The 14,050-nt window shown below is 37.1% G+C and overlaps 1 protein-coding gene across 2 annotated transcripts in view; it reads left to right on the top strand.

Moving 5' to 3' along the window:
• The window catches only part of Bnc2 (basonuclin 2), a 403,502-nt gene that overhangs the window by 52,153 nt on the left and 337,299 nt on the right, over positions 1 to 14,050 (top strand). The gene's annotated exons all lie outside the window — the stretch shown is intronic.

The raw sequence follows: 14,050 nt of genomic DNA on the forward strand, positions 1-14,050 counted from the left end.
AATTAGCTTTGTAGTTATGATTTCCCCTTATCCTCTCTTTCCATTCTAGAGTAATGTCAAGTTCAGGATAGATTTTTAAGAATCTGAAAATAATGGTCTTGTAGCTTCCATGATGGCATTTATGTGGGAAGAAGATTTGGAATTTTCCCTGTTTTGAAATTATATTATAAAAAACACCAGGATATATGAATGTATACATATTTTGTTAGTGTTTTATCCTGCTAATTAGCATTGTATTAAGGCTACTTTCTGAGCAAATTCTACTTTTATTTGTTCTTAACTTTTTCAGAAATTATAGCTAAACCTGTATTTTGAATGATTCCAACCAAGAATGTTTTAAAAAATAAATTTCGTTTCAATCTGTGCAGCTGTAGTTTACTTTCCAGGCATGAGAAATATCTATTTTATTAAGTCCTATGAGGAATATGTGTCACATACATTTAAGAAAAAACTATTTAAGATGAAAAATTCCAAAAATGACTTCCCCCTGGTGTGAAGTAAAACAAAAGCCCCAACCGCATCTCTGCCTGTGGTAATGACATTGAGGTGACAAACTGCAGGCAGGTGAGGTTCATGGGGATGATCTCACACCTGCATCTAGAGCTTGGGGAACAGCTGGGTTTGGAGCTGGCGGCTGGCCTTGCTTGCTGTTTGATGCAAGACCAGCTCTCAGGCTGGGGGCCTTCACATTTGCACAGAAGACTCCAAATGTTTGAAAATAGTGAATTCTCTGGTTTTGTGAATCTTTTCCCTGGGATAGAAAGGTGAAGAAGCCCTAGGCTCAAGTCTCTCGCATCCATCTAGAGCTTTGTCTGCCAGGCAGGGGTCAGTGAGGAAACCACAGACTTGAGTATGCAAACCCGCCTCAGTCTTTGCTCTGTGGCCAGCCAGGTAGCAGAGTCTGAACCCAGAGAAGGGTTCTTCCCCTGCAGCTGCCCAGCAGAGCACTGGAAGCAGTTGAAGTGGCAGTCACAGCCCTCCCTGTTATCTGTCTTTCAAAGGCAAAGGCTGATGGAATTCTTAGGTTTAATTCTTCTCACCTACACAGAGGGAGGCGAAGGAGAAAAATCAGGTAGATTTTCATTTGAGATCCTTACTCAGAATCTAACACGGCTCTAGGAAGCCCTACAGAGACCCTCAAGCCCACTGTTATTTGATTTTTTTAAACTCTTTTTACCAGGGCCATATGTATTCTTACTTTGTCACTTGGGGCTGTTCTTTTCCAAGACCCCCATTGTTGCCTTGGTGAATGCCTTTTGGGAGAGCCTCTTTACCATTTCCCAGGGACACTGAGCAGGGATGCTTGGCTCTCCTGCATGCTTAAGAGTTCCACTGCCAAATTTCTATTGCACATTTTCTGATTTCTTCCTTTGAAGCCAAGCTCATAGAATAGTCCAGATCCAGATCTTTCAGGTAGGTTTTGTTTGCCTTATACAATGTTTTAAAATAGTTTGAGTCTTTAAAACTTTGGGGAGTTTTTTTTTTTTTTTTTTTTTATGATAGCGCAGAGTTCTGGTTACTCTTGAAAAAACAGGAGGAGCTAGCATTAAATCATCTGAATTCTCACATATCAGGTAGAAGAACTGTGTAATGGCTTTTCCTTTTAAATGACTGTCCTTAAGCCTTTTGGGCCAGTTATACATAGACTGGTCTCCATATTTATCCTAATGACATGTGATGCATTTTTTCTAGTTCATTAAAGCACAATGGTTGAAAACCATTAGAATGACTTTACTATCCACTGGTGCCAGTGATCTGTAGTTGGAGAAGCAGTCTTGATATTGAACTGTGGGTTCTGCAGGGCACTTCTAAGGGTGCTTTGGTCCTCCAGACTCATTGTCATTGTCATTCACATTAAGGAAGTAAATGGTTCCCTGTAGTACACCCTGTCTTCAGCCCCTATTTAAGTTTTGCAGGACCCCTTGGTTCTGCTGCAAGGCTGAAGACAAAGCAGAGGAATGCCACTCTTCCCTCCCATTACAGCTCTCTAACCCCTCCCCTGCCAAGGTGGAAGACTCCAGGACTGCTCTCTTGTGAAGGACTACTTCAGACCTGTCCTATGGATAGTATAACCTTGGGTCCTGATTGACAAGTATCAGGAATTTATTCTTTTGTATAAAGCAAAGCAAGTTTTTAACCAGAAGTTATCTTAATGACTTTACATTTGCATTATAGATTTTTCAATCGTGTCCTTAACTGAGGCAGGGGGCAAGACTGAAAAGATTTAAAAGATTCTTTAATCATCTTTTCTACCTTTGTATTGTACTGTCCTGTAGGAGAGGAAGAAAACTCTCCTACTTGTTAGGACTGTCATCAGACCATGGCCATCAGAGTATCAATTGGGAAAGACAAAGCATCTTTTGATTCATATAAATTATATTCATTTTCAGCTATTTAGATTGTTTTCCTTTATGGTACTAATAGTGTATAAAAACAATCTAAAAATTCCAAAGTTTGAGTTTGAAAATGCGACTTCAAACTGGCCATACTGTTTTCTTATTGTGTGAACTTAGGCAAGCTTTTATATACTGGGCCTTGATTTTCCCATCAATAAAATAGTTGTGATGGATATTTTTCACTTAATGAATTTCTAAGGACTTCAGTTATTATTGGGGTCCTTGGTGTCCTGCATGAAGAATTGAGTAAGACATTCAGAAATAATAGGCAAAGTTCAGATTTATTGAAGGTGAAGATGAAAGTAGTACTTGTTAAGGCAGAATGGGGTGGGGAGAGAAAGGAGAGCAAGAGAGGGAGACTCACTGCTTGGATATCTGGAAATTTGTGTCTCATGCCAATCTGTGAGGGGTTTCTTCCTTATGGAATTTATTGAAGACCTTGATTACATTATTATACCTGATTAGAATACTGTCCAATTTCCCCCATTGGTTACTTTAGAAACCTAATTAGACTAGTGTCTACTTTACCTCCCTCTTGGTTATTTTAGCACACTGCCCCTGTGGTGGTCCTGTGGCAGAAGTTGTCATGGTTATGGAACAAACCTTAAACAGTGCCATACATTAAAATACATTGGGTCTTGGTTCTGGAACCTCCTGAATTGCCATTTACTGGGCTCCTAGGAATTCAGATATTCTGGTTTGATCTACTGAAAACTGGGACTAATTCTATCAAAGCATTGTATATTTATTTGCTTATGTCCTTGATAGAGGCAAAAACTGAATTAAATATTATTGCTCCTTATCCAGTGTTCTTTCTCTAATATGAACATTTTGCAATTCTGTAATCAAAAGCATTTTTTTTTTAATTTTAAAAAGTTGAATTTATTGCTGAGACTTTCAAATCTACCATAACCGTCATGTGTTGAGTGATGACAACACACCAGACACCACTCAAAAGATCAGTAAAAAGGGATCCAGCAAGGAGCTTGTTTGGGGTTCTTACCTCATTGTCAGCAAACCTTTACCAGGCAAGCCCCATCACAAGCAGCTTTGAGGTTGTACACTTGTTCTGACAAAGAGCACTTAGACCTAGGCCATTTAAACCTCAACCAAAATAACTGACCCACTTTGGAATTTGACATGAACAAATTCTGGTTTCTAAGCAGTCACAGGGGAACTACTATTGTGTCTGATTCCAAATCTGTGAATGGGCTTTTGGCGGCTGGCAAAACTGAACCTCTTTCCCCAATTGTGTAACTTATGGGAGCAAGAGGTGGGACCCTCCTCTTTGTGGAACAGTTATGTGTGTTAGTTTTTTGTGTTTTTAGACTGGGAAAGCAGGAGATTTTTATTCTTGTTCTTTCCCAATTGCAGCTTGATGGCCTTGGGCAAGTTGCTTTGAATGCCTCTTAGCCTCCTGGCAATTATTAGATCTTATGGTGTTTATTATGCTACCAGGGTTTAGATTTCTATTATATCTACCTCTCCCCATTTTTTAAATGAGAAAATGGAGGTTAGAGAGAAAAGTGACATGCCTAAGATCACATTGCTAGGAAATTGGTGGACTCGGGGCTGGAACCCAAGTGGGTATGACTCCAGTCCCTCACAACTGTTGACCTCTGCACCTCTTAATTTGAAGCACTCTTTCAAGGGTACTACTGCAGGATGCTGGACTGTGTTGTTTGTCAAACAAATTATGATTAAAGAAATTAAAAAATGACAGGTAATAAGTCTTACAAAAGAGAATTTGTTGTCATTGTCTTACTTTATTAGTCTCTATTTCTTGTTCATTTATCTAATTTTTCCTGTGTTTAAAGATTTTGAATGTTAGATATTGAACTGTGTCTGACATCTACGACTGTCAGAAACATACTCTGAAACTTTTTAAAGTCTAAGTCTATTGATAGGGGGGAGTTATTCTGCTTTAATACTCATATAGTTGCATATATGGCCTACCTCCTTTTTGGCAGATTCTGTGCTATATATTGTTGTTCTTATTTTACAGACTAATAAGGAAAGTGAAGCTCAGGAAAGTTAATTATCTTGTCTGACTGCCATATAGGTAGCTGTGCTAGGATTTGTCTATGTTCTTTCCTCTATTATACAGAATACACTAATAAAATTCTATTTTGGCTATTACGGGTGTATCTGTTAGGTCTCACAGGAAATTTCCATGTTCACATCTCACTCTAGAAGAGAATAGCAGAGAAGCCATCCTAGACAGAATCATAATTTTTAGGTCTCAGAAATCACTCTTAACTAGGATTTTTATATTTTACATAGCAATAACTTTGTATTCGTTGGTGAATTAGTTACTAGTATTTATGCTCAGTGGGTTCAGGGAAAGGGTTGAGAACTATAAGGAGGAATTACTTTTTTTCTGTCTCTTCCCTTTACTTGCCTCCCACAAATAGTTCTTAGAACTTTGTAGGTCCCTCTCCTCAAGAAGCATTTCCCTCTTGACCTGATCCCCCCTCCCTTTTCCTCCTCCTCCTCATTTCCTTTTTTTTTTTTTTTTTCCTTTGAATCCTCCTCCACAGTAAAACTTTCATAGTTAATTGCATGCAAGAGAATTGGTAAGTATTGTAAGACAGGATATATTTTGTAGACTGATGTAATAATATGGTATGTTACATATATGGAACAAATAGAACTCTGTTTCCTTTGGTGATCATGGGAAGATTTACAAGAAGATTTGGATTAAAAAAATTGATAGTTACTGTTTTTATGGAAAAGGATGCTATCTTTGTGTTCTGTTACTTAAAAACAACTTTTTATAGATAAGCTTTAATGCTTCTGCCATTATTCTTCTAATCTGTTCTTGTCATAAAGAGGTCTGTGGTCTTGATACTGTCTTTTTGTTGTCCCACAATGGTAATTTGTCTGGCAGTTTCATAGAAGAACAATACTAAAACTTTAAAACATGCCCATAGGAAGGAGAGATATAACTTTGGCTAATGGAAATTGTTAATCATAGATAATAATCACAATATTAGTAAATTCAGGACAGCATAATCTCTTTAATGTTAGCTTGGGTTCACATAAATAAAGAAGAGAGATTGTAGCTATCAAAGTTTGTTTTGCACACACCTAGGAACACAAAGCTGATGAGTACCGATGAGACAGAGTGTCAGGATGTCCTCTTTCTGGTGGGCATGCGGAGCCTACAATCTGGGGAGAGAATTTCTAGTCTCAGTTTAATTCACTGATTGTTCTTGACACCTGTTCACTTCTTCCAGATATGCCAAACCAGTTCTCAGTCTGGATGAGATGATAACTTTAAAATCCTAGAACAGGTTTTGAACCCTTAGGGAGATTGCTGAATTTTGTAGAGAACTGTAAGATGGAAAGAAGTTTACTGATGCAGAGAAGTTACACTAAAGATATTACATAAACCGAAAGGTTATGGACCGTCCTTATGTTTCTGGATGTTCCTCTTATTCATTTCTCCAGCCACCCTTTCCACCTCCCCTTCAGACACACATCCAAACACAGCTTTGCCTGGTCAGTAAAAAGTGGCAGTTCACTTACGGCATCATTTCCCAGGATTACTGGGTGCTGCTTAGAATTTTTAATCACACTTAATTTTCTTTGCTCAAATTCCATCTTGTTATTATGTTCTAAGTACACCTTTAAAATAGCACTCTTTTCCTATGCATTTACTTCCTCTGCGTATTTGAGTATTTTCACATCACCCCTTGTTAAACCTTTAGCCAGGGCAATTTTAAAAAGAAAGATTTAGTGTATCCAAATTAATTAGTGTTTTACCCCTTTTAAGTAATTTTAGGACTGTTCTGAGACTTTCCCTCAGTGTGATCACACCTTTACTTTATTAAATGTTGCTTCTTAGATCTCTTTTCTTGATCTGGGAAACACATCATTTGTATTGTCAACTTCACAAACTATTTCAAGTTAGAATAAAAATCTACCGAGAAACTAAAAACCTGTAATTGAATTGTCAGTATAAGTGAAGCATATTTTGAAACACCAGTATATGAATGAACATTAGACTCTTCAGGTCTTTACTCACTTAAAAAAATTAAGAATTTTTTTTATATTTTCATTTTTAAAAAATATTTTTTAGTTGTCGATGGACCTTTATTTTTTATTTATTTATATGCGGTGCTGAGAATCGAACCCAGTGCCTCACACATGCAAGGCAAGCTCTCTCCCACTGAACTATAACCCCAGCCCATAAATTTTATTTTTAAGTCATTGATTTTTGTTCATTTTTGTTTCCCTCCCAAGCAGAAGCGTCACTCTGTGTGTATGTACGTACAACCTAGGTGACACTTGTAAATACTTGAATTTGTTCATATGCATTTTCCATGCAATTTAGTTATTTATTCTCTTTGAATGCAAAAATAGGGAATTCATGTTTGATTATATTCATGTAGAAATTTAATTGTGCTTACATAACCCTTGTGGACCTTTGCATAAAGTCTTCCTAGTCCTGAAGATGGCATGTGTTCTCTGACAAAACCCAATATGTCCTTAGATTATTTAGTAATGCTCATTTGAAGATTTGAGAGAATTTTATATTGATCCAGTGGTGTTACCTACCAAACAGATCCCTACACCACTTTTAAACCACATCAGGATATCCCCCAAGGAGTGAAAATCTGTTTTCTGACATGAAATAAATGCATCCTTTACTTGCAAGTACTTATATTTGAGAGCTGTTCATTCTGTGTATTTCATATTCCAGTTGGTGTTTAGCACTTGGAGAAATCCTGTAAGAACAGCCTGTCTCCAGGACAGGCAGATTAATTTTAAGACATCGGGAAGAAGATAACCTCTGTTCTGTGGGCATTCATATGCTCAGGCATAGAACCTTCATGCAGCCATTTGTGTACATATGTGCACGTGAGCATCTGTATGAATGCACACACATATAATATAACATGGTGGTTAAGACAGCGGAGTCTACATGTGGAATTGATGTTGCAGTATACTGTCTGTGACCATGGGCAAGTTAGTTAGCCTCCATGTGTTTCCATGTCTTTCAGTGCCCTTTAATGCCCTCATCTGTAATTTGAGGACAATAATAGTACTTAGCTCAAACTGTTGTACAGATTTTAATGCTTATATATAAAATATTGAGAACAGTTAGCCCATAGTTACTGTTTAATCAGTGTGCATTATTTTTAGAGTAAGATTATTTTAATGACACTTTTAAAATAAACTAGTATGCAGATCTTTCTTCAGAGAATTAAATTTATAGTTAGCAGCAAACTATTGTGACATTTCATTCTGTACTTTTGTACGACCATTTTCCTTAGTGTGGATCATGCAGAAGCCTGAAAGAGTTAAAAATATTCCTTGTTTTTCAGGCTTTAATTTAGGCTCATTGTTATACAAAAACTGTTAGCCTGGGTAAAGCTGCACCTTGAGCACTGATGTAAACTGAGTTTTTCAAAGTACATTAAAATTTGCCATAGTCTTCCCTTGACGATTGAGAGATTTGCATCTGGTAGCGATTCACTCAGCCGAATGGAAGATCGCACTCCTTAGAGTGCTGATAAGCGGACACATGACATTTGCAAAGAGCAGTTTGCCCACTCGAGTGCCAGGGCAAACTGGAGAAAATTCTGTGCTTCCAATTTCATCAGAAACGTAGGGAATATTGCAAATGACACTACCAAATCAACTGTAAATAGATGATAATTTGATTGACATCTGGAAAGCTGTCACCGGCTGAGCAGCCCATAACAGGAACATTTACTGAGTGCAAAGGCAGCTTTCAAGTAAATCACTTTTTGTCCAGTGGGGCCCAGCCAGATTATAATTGCATGTCCTTTCCTTCATTGCAAATTCCCCATTACCGTTACCAGCAGTGTCTCATTTAAAGGAAGGTTGTCTTCCAAATATTCACAGTGTCTCATGTTAACTCGTCACCTCCCTCCTTGAAGTTTGCTGTGTGCTGGATAATCCAGCCCATGCCTCCCTTCATTGTATTAAAACTCATTAACTTTTGTGGGGTGTTTTGTTTGTTCGTTTTTTGTGTGTGTGTATGAATTAACTGTTAAGTAAAATACAGCATGATGAAGTTGGGGGCCAAAAACATTTCCAGCAGGATTTCAGCATAGTCCTCAGAATGGTCTATACTGTCACTTTTGAATAAACATTTTGGTACTGATAATTTTTAAAATGGCAGTATTTCAAAATCAAACCAAGGAGTGATGCCTTCCCACTTTGTTGGAAACGTGTATGTCTAGAGCCATTGTTAGCTCTGGGCTTGTCATTTTGCAACCCTGGTAGCTTAGGAATGTAGAAAACTACAATGACCAATACACATAATCATTTAGTAGTCAATAGTTTATGAAGTGGGAGATACTTGCTGAGAGAATATTTAATTAATGTTTATGAGGTGATCTAGTCTGTTCTCTTTTATTTTTTTAATTGTTGATGGACCTAATTTTATTTATTTATATGTGGTGCTGAGAATCAAACTCAGTGATTCACACATGCTAGGCAAGTGCTCTACACTGAACTACAACCCCAACCCTTGTCTGTTCTCTTTTAAAAAGCAACTAGGGCTGGCATTGTGGCTCAGTGGTGGAGCACTTGCCTTAGCATGTATGAGGCAGTGGGTTAGATTCTCAGCACTGCATGTAAATAAATAAATAAATAAATAAATAAATAAATAAATAAATAAATGGTCTGTCAACAACTAAAATAATATTTTTTTAAAAAAAGCAACCAGTTACTTGATACTTGGTTTAAAAAATGAAACAACCTAGAAATAAGATTGCCAAGTATTACAAAGCTTGCTTGCTTGCTTTCTTATTGGGGATTGAACCTGGAGCTTCACACATGCTAAGCAAGTGTTTTACCAGCTGAACTACTTCCTCAGCCTAAAGTTATCTGTTTTTATTCTGCAAAGTTAGTGTCTTTCCATTTGGTAGGAAAATGAAGGGAAAACATCATACTTGCTTGGCATAGTTCTACTCTGCTTCCAAATCCAAGAGATTATCATCTGGCTCCAGCAGAATATATAGATGTGGAAAGCAGAACCCACCATGATCTCAGTCTTAGAATTTCAGAATAGTGTGTTTTTCCCCAAAACCCTTTGGTTCCCTGCACATGGGCTTGAAAGTGTCTTGCTAGAGATAGGTAATATGGAGCAAGTTGTCTCTACTCTAGGAGTTGCCTCTCCTTGTACAAACATGATAGGACCTGAAGCTTCTGTTACTACAGCAAGACCAGTGGGCATTTGCCTTGCATGAAGGGCTTTAGATCTCTGCGTCACAAACATTCAAGAAATCATTTCTGTGTGTACAAATATAGCTGCTTATTGTAGCCCCAGTGAAAGGGCATGGGAGTGGAGGATCTTACTAATTGTATTGAGCCTGCCTGCATTGCAAGTGTCAGATGATTTGATAGAACTGACATGTAGCTAAATGGAATAGGAATAGACACTGCAGTGGACTGTTGGTCCATTAGTTTGCTCGGGCATCTTGTTTTACTAAGGAGCCCTCTAATGGTTTCTCGGCAATAATTACTATCTCTCTTCTTCATGCTATTCAACATGACAGGCACTTGCTGAAGTCGCAGCTAATATATTTGCACTCTAACCGGCCCCAATGCTGAGTCTCCTTGAGTATGTTTGGCTAAGAAATGAATGATGACTATGTTTTTTTCTTTTTTTTTTCCTTGAGAAAATTTCTCTAATGCAGAAGACAGTCATTTTATTTCAGATACTAAGCAGGCGTGTGGCGAAACATGAGTGCTTGTGAAAAAAATTGATGCATTAGCTGTGGACTGCCCATTGCATGTCTTGTGTGTTAGTAGTTGATGATATTGAAATAGGGGGAAAACTTTTATGGGCTGTTTTACTTATATAATGATAACTTCAGACTTGAGCCAGAACCACAGACAAGGAGCAGTTTATATAGAAATGAGCCTCCAGGCAACTTTCTTGAATCTATACAATAAAGGATTATTCTTTGGTTTCAACTGACTTATACTTGGGAATCAGTTTTATTTTTGTGTATTTCTTTCTTAAATCACAATGGCATCTTAAAATATGTTAGCTTTTTTCATGTCTTTTTCATTGACTTCTTTGTGAAATATGCTCAGGTTTACTCATAGCTGTGTTTACTTTTTAAAAGTCACTTGGAACTTCCTGCATTAAGCATTTGACGTTTAATGAATGAGCTTTAATTCTTTTGAGATTCTCCCCTGAAGTTTGTTTGCTAACGTGTGCCAATCAAAGGTGTTGAGTACCTTGATTGTCAATAGTACTATCAATATTTTTTGTAAAATCTTTGAGGAATTTAAAGATTGTTTAAAGACTCAAACAAGGAAATATAGGAGGAAGAATAAAAATAAGAAAAGTACAAAGAATTGTGAAGAATATGCTTTGGATTTTGAAGGCTTTTTTTACACTTGTGTATATTTGTGGGGCAATACTTATAGTCATTTTTGGGTTCTTTTATATTCACTCAAGTCGAAGACCTCTATTTTTATAAACTCTTCTTTTTGGATGTATGAGAAAACATGAGCAACAACTCGATTTGGGGGTAATTATTTTTCTCTTTTGCTTTAAAAACATAATATAGCTGCCAGATAGGAAAATGTCTTACTTTTTTGGTATATCAGAAGGAGAACTATCTTAGAAACATATTTAAAGCACATGATGAAAATGAAAGATGTAAAAAAAAAAAAAGCCATTTAGAGGCTATTTTCTTTGTGCAGGTACCAGATGTTGATGTTGGCAGTGCTTAAGAGGGTCACAGGGCATTTAAAATCACTAGGCTGTGGGGAATAAAATTCCAGGTCTGTTGCACTGAAAATTATTTAAAACTTGTGTTTACTCAGCAGTAAGTAGTACAAAAGTACTTTTTCTATGTGAGCCCCTCTTAAATAGGTACCTTAGAAATACATGATCAATGAAATTGCTACGAAACATATTTATGTTCCAATGGCCGTCTTAGCATTACAGAGGTCACTGGTTCCACTTAAATCTCTTACTTTTCAATGTGAAAAACAGATCATTCTTCAATTGGCCTTACTTTCGAGCTATCCATTTCAAGTTACAGAGGACAGCGGCTGTGCTACTTGACTGTTTACTTGTGCAGAAAAGACATGTATAACATACTTACATAATATTTCCTTTGTATCCTCTAGAAGTGGACTTTTGAGAAAGAAACAGGACCTTTTGCTTTCCCTGCTCCCCCATTTGGAGTTTTCTTCTTGGGTGAATGAAAGTTCTTTTCTTATTGATAGAATAATTAGGGTTAATAGTTTGAATGAAAAAATAGCACTTTAGAGAGCAAAAAGGTCCAGAAAATAAAACAAATTCTTATTATAGTACCTTATTGTCTTCAGTATAGATTATTATTTCTTCTGGTTTTGTGAGTGTAGCAATAGAACAAGTTAGATGCTGACCCTTTTTGACTTTCCCAAAAGATTGGTATGCATTTTGCTATAGTTAGCATCTATATTTTACTGAGGAAATTTGAATGAATTCTATAAATATGATGGAATTAATTTCTTCTAGACTATATTGCTCTTTTTGTTACTAAACAAAGTTATACTTGGTTTTCTTATAGAAAAAAGTTTCAAATCCAGTTGTCAAGATAAAAAAGACTGGAAGGAAAAAGGCCAATTCCATCATTCATTGTCTCTGAGATTATCATTAATTTCTGCTTCTTTACATTTTGCTACACTTTTCAGATTATCTACAACTAGAATATATTACTTGGGGAGTCATTAAATGAAAAATACACGTGTGTATTTGCCAATTTTGATGTGCCTAAGGAGGTAGATGTTGCCAGTTCTAGTTGTAGGTCCTGATGCCTTGGTTCTATTCAGTGGAACACACTTGCATGCGGTCTGTACAGTCATGTGTCACTCAGCAATGGGAACACTTTAGGAGACTGAATTGTGGTGATGAGAATATGGTAGAGTGTGCTATATACCTAGCCTGCTACACACCTAGACTACATAGATAGAGCCTTTTGCTCTTAGGCTACAGACCTGAGCAGCATGTTACTGCACTGAGTACCATAGGCAATCAATGCAATATCTGTGTCTCTAAATACAGAAAAGGTGCGGTAAAAAATACAGAATAGAAAGTTTTACAACATGGTATACCTGTGTAGGGCTCTTAATATGAATGGAATTTACAGGACTGGAAGTTGTTTTGGGTGAGTGAGTGAGTAGTGAGTGAATGTGAAGACCTGGAACATTGTTATAGACTAGTGCAGAATTTATAGACACTACGCACTTAGGCTATACTAAATTTATTGTAAAAATATCTTTAATAATAATTTATCTGTGGCTTACTTACCATTATTTTTTTTACATTATAAACTTGTTATTTTTAAAATTTTTGACTCTGGTAAGGACACACAACTTAAAACACAAACATAGCTGGGCAGGGTGGTGCACCCTTGTAATCCCAGCAACTTGGAAGGCTGAGGCAGGAGGATCACAAGTTAGTTCAAAGCCAGCCTCACAACTTAGTGAGACTCTGCCTCAAAAAGAAAAAGATAAAAAGGACTTGGGATGTGGCTTAGTGGCTAACCCCCCCACTGCCCGGGTTCAATCTCTGGTACCAAAAAACAAACAACTCTCCCCTCAAGCAGGGCACACAAAGTACCAAAAAAACAAACAAACAAACAAAAAACAAAAACAAACAAACACATACACACACATGCACACATATATGTATTAACTTTTTTCTATTTTTAAAATTTAAATTTTTTTTTTTTAGTTTGTAAACTTTTTGTTAAAAACTAGTATACAGACATACACATTAGCCTAGGCCTATGCAGGGTCATGATCATAAATACCTGTGCTTTCCAAGTCCAATTTTGCCCCACTAAAAGGTCTTAAAGGGGCTGTCCTTCCCTATGATAATGACACCTTTTGGACTTCCTCCCACAGGGTCTGCCTGAGGCTCTTGTGAAGTTTTCTCTCTTTTTAGAAATATGCTCATGGTGGCTTGCATGACTTGCTTGCTTTTTTTTTCATCGTAGATTTTTGCTTGCAGGCAGATAATGTACCATGAACATTCCTCTCTATTAATGAAAACCATTCAGTTTCAGGGTCTACATTTTCAACATTTTAAGGAGCTTGTTGAGATTCTCAGAAGCTTCTGCTAAACCCTTCACTATGAATCTTCTTGAGAGTTGTTCTTTTTCTTCTGTAGTTCTTTTTCTTTTGTCCCTTCTTCAGCCATGTGTTTATAGATGGTAACAGTTTTTGGTTCCATCATAGTCTATAGGACCACCACTGTATATGTGGTCTGTTGTTGACTGAAGCCGATGTTAGGCAGCACATAACTGCACAGTTCTCTCAGCCACTTGGTGTTGGGATTGGTAGTGGGTGTCGACTGATTTGCTCTACTCATGGGACTTTCTGATTTCCCAAGGCAACAGTTGCTTTTCTGACTTAAGTGGCAGAAGGGACTCAACATCGATGTCATTATTGCCATTTCCCCTTGGTTCTTCAATTCTACTCTGTGTATACATTCTGTGGGCATGTCTTTATTGTGTTTTTATTGCTCATCAGTGTGGTTGTGCAGTTAAAATGGATTTACAGGGTAGTAGGGAGCATTGAGTAGTGATTTCCAATTTTCCTCTATCATATCTATGTAGTGAAGTGGAGAAGGCAAAATGAACATTTACCCATTACATGACTGA

The sequence above is a fragment of the Sciurus carolinensis genome, chromosome 14 (assembly GCF_902686445.1).
Source record: "Sciurus carolinensis chromosome 14, mSciCar1.2, whole genome shotgun sequence".
Taxonomy (NCBI): Eukaryota; Metazoa; Chordata; class Mammalia; order Rodentia; family Sciuridae; genus Sciurus; species Sciurus carolinensis.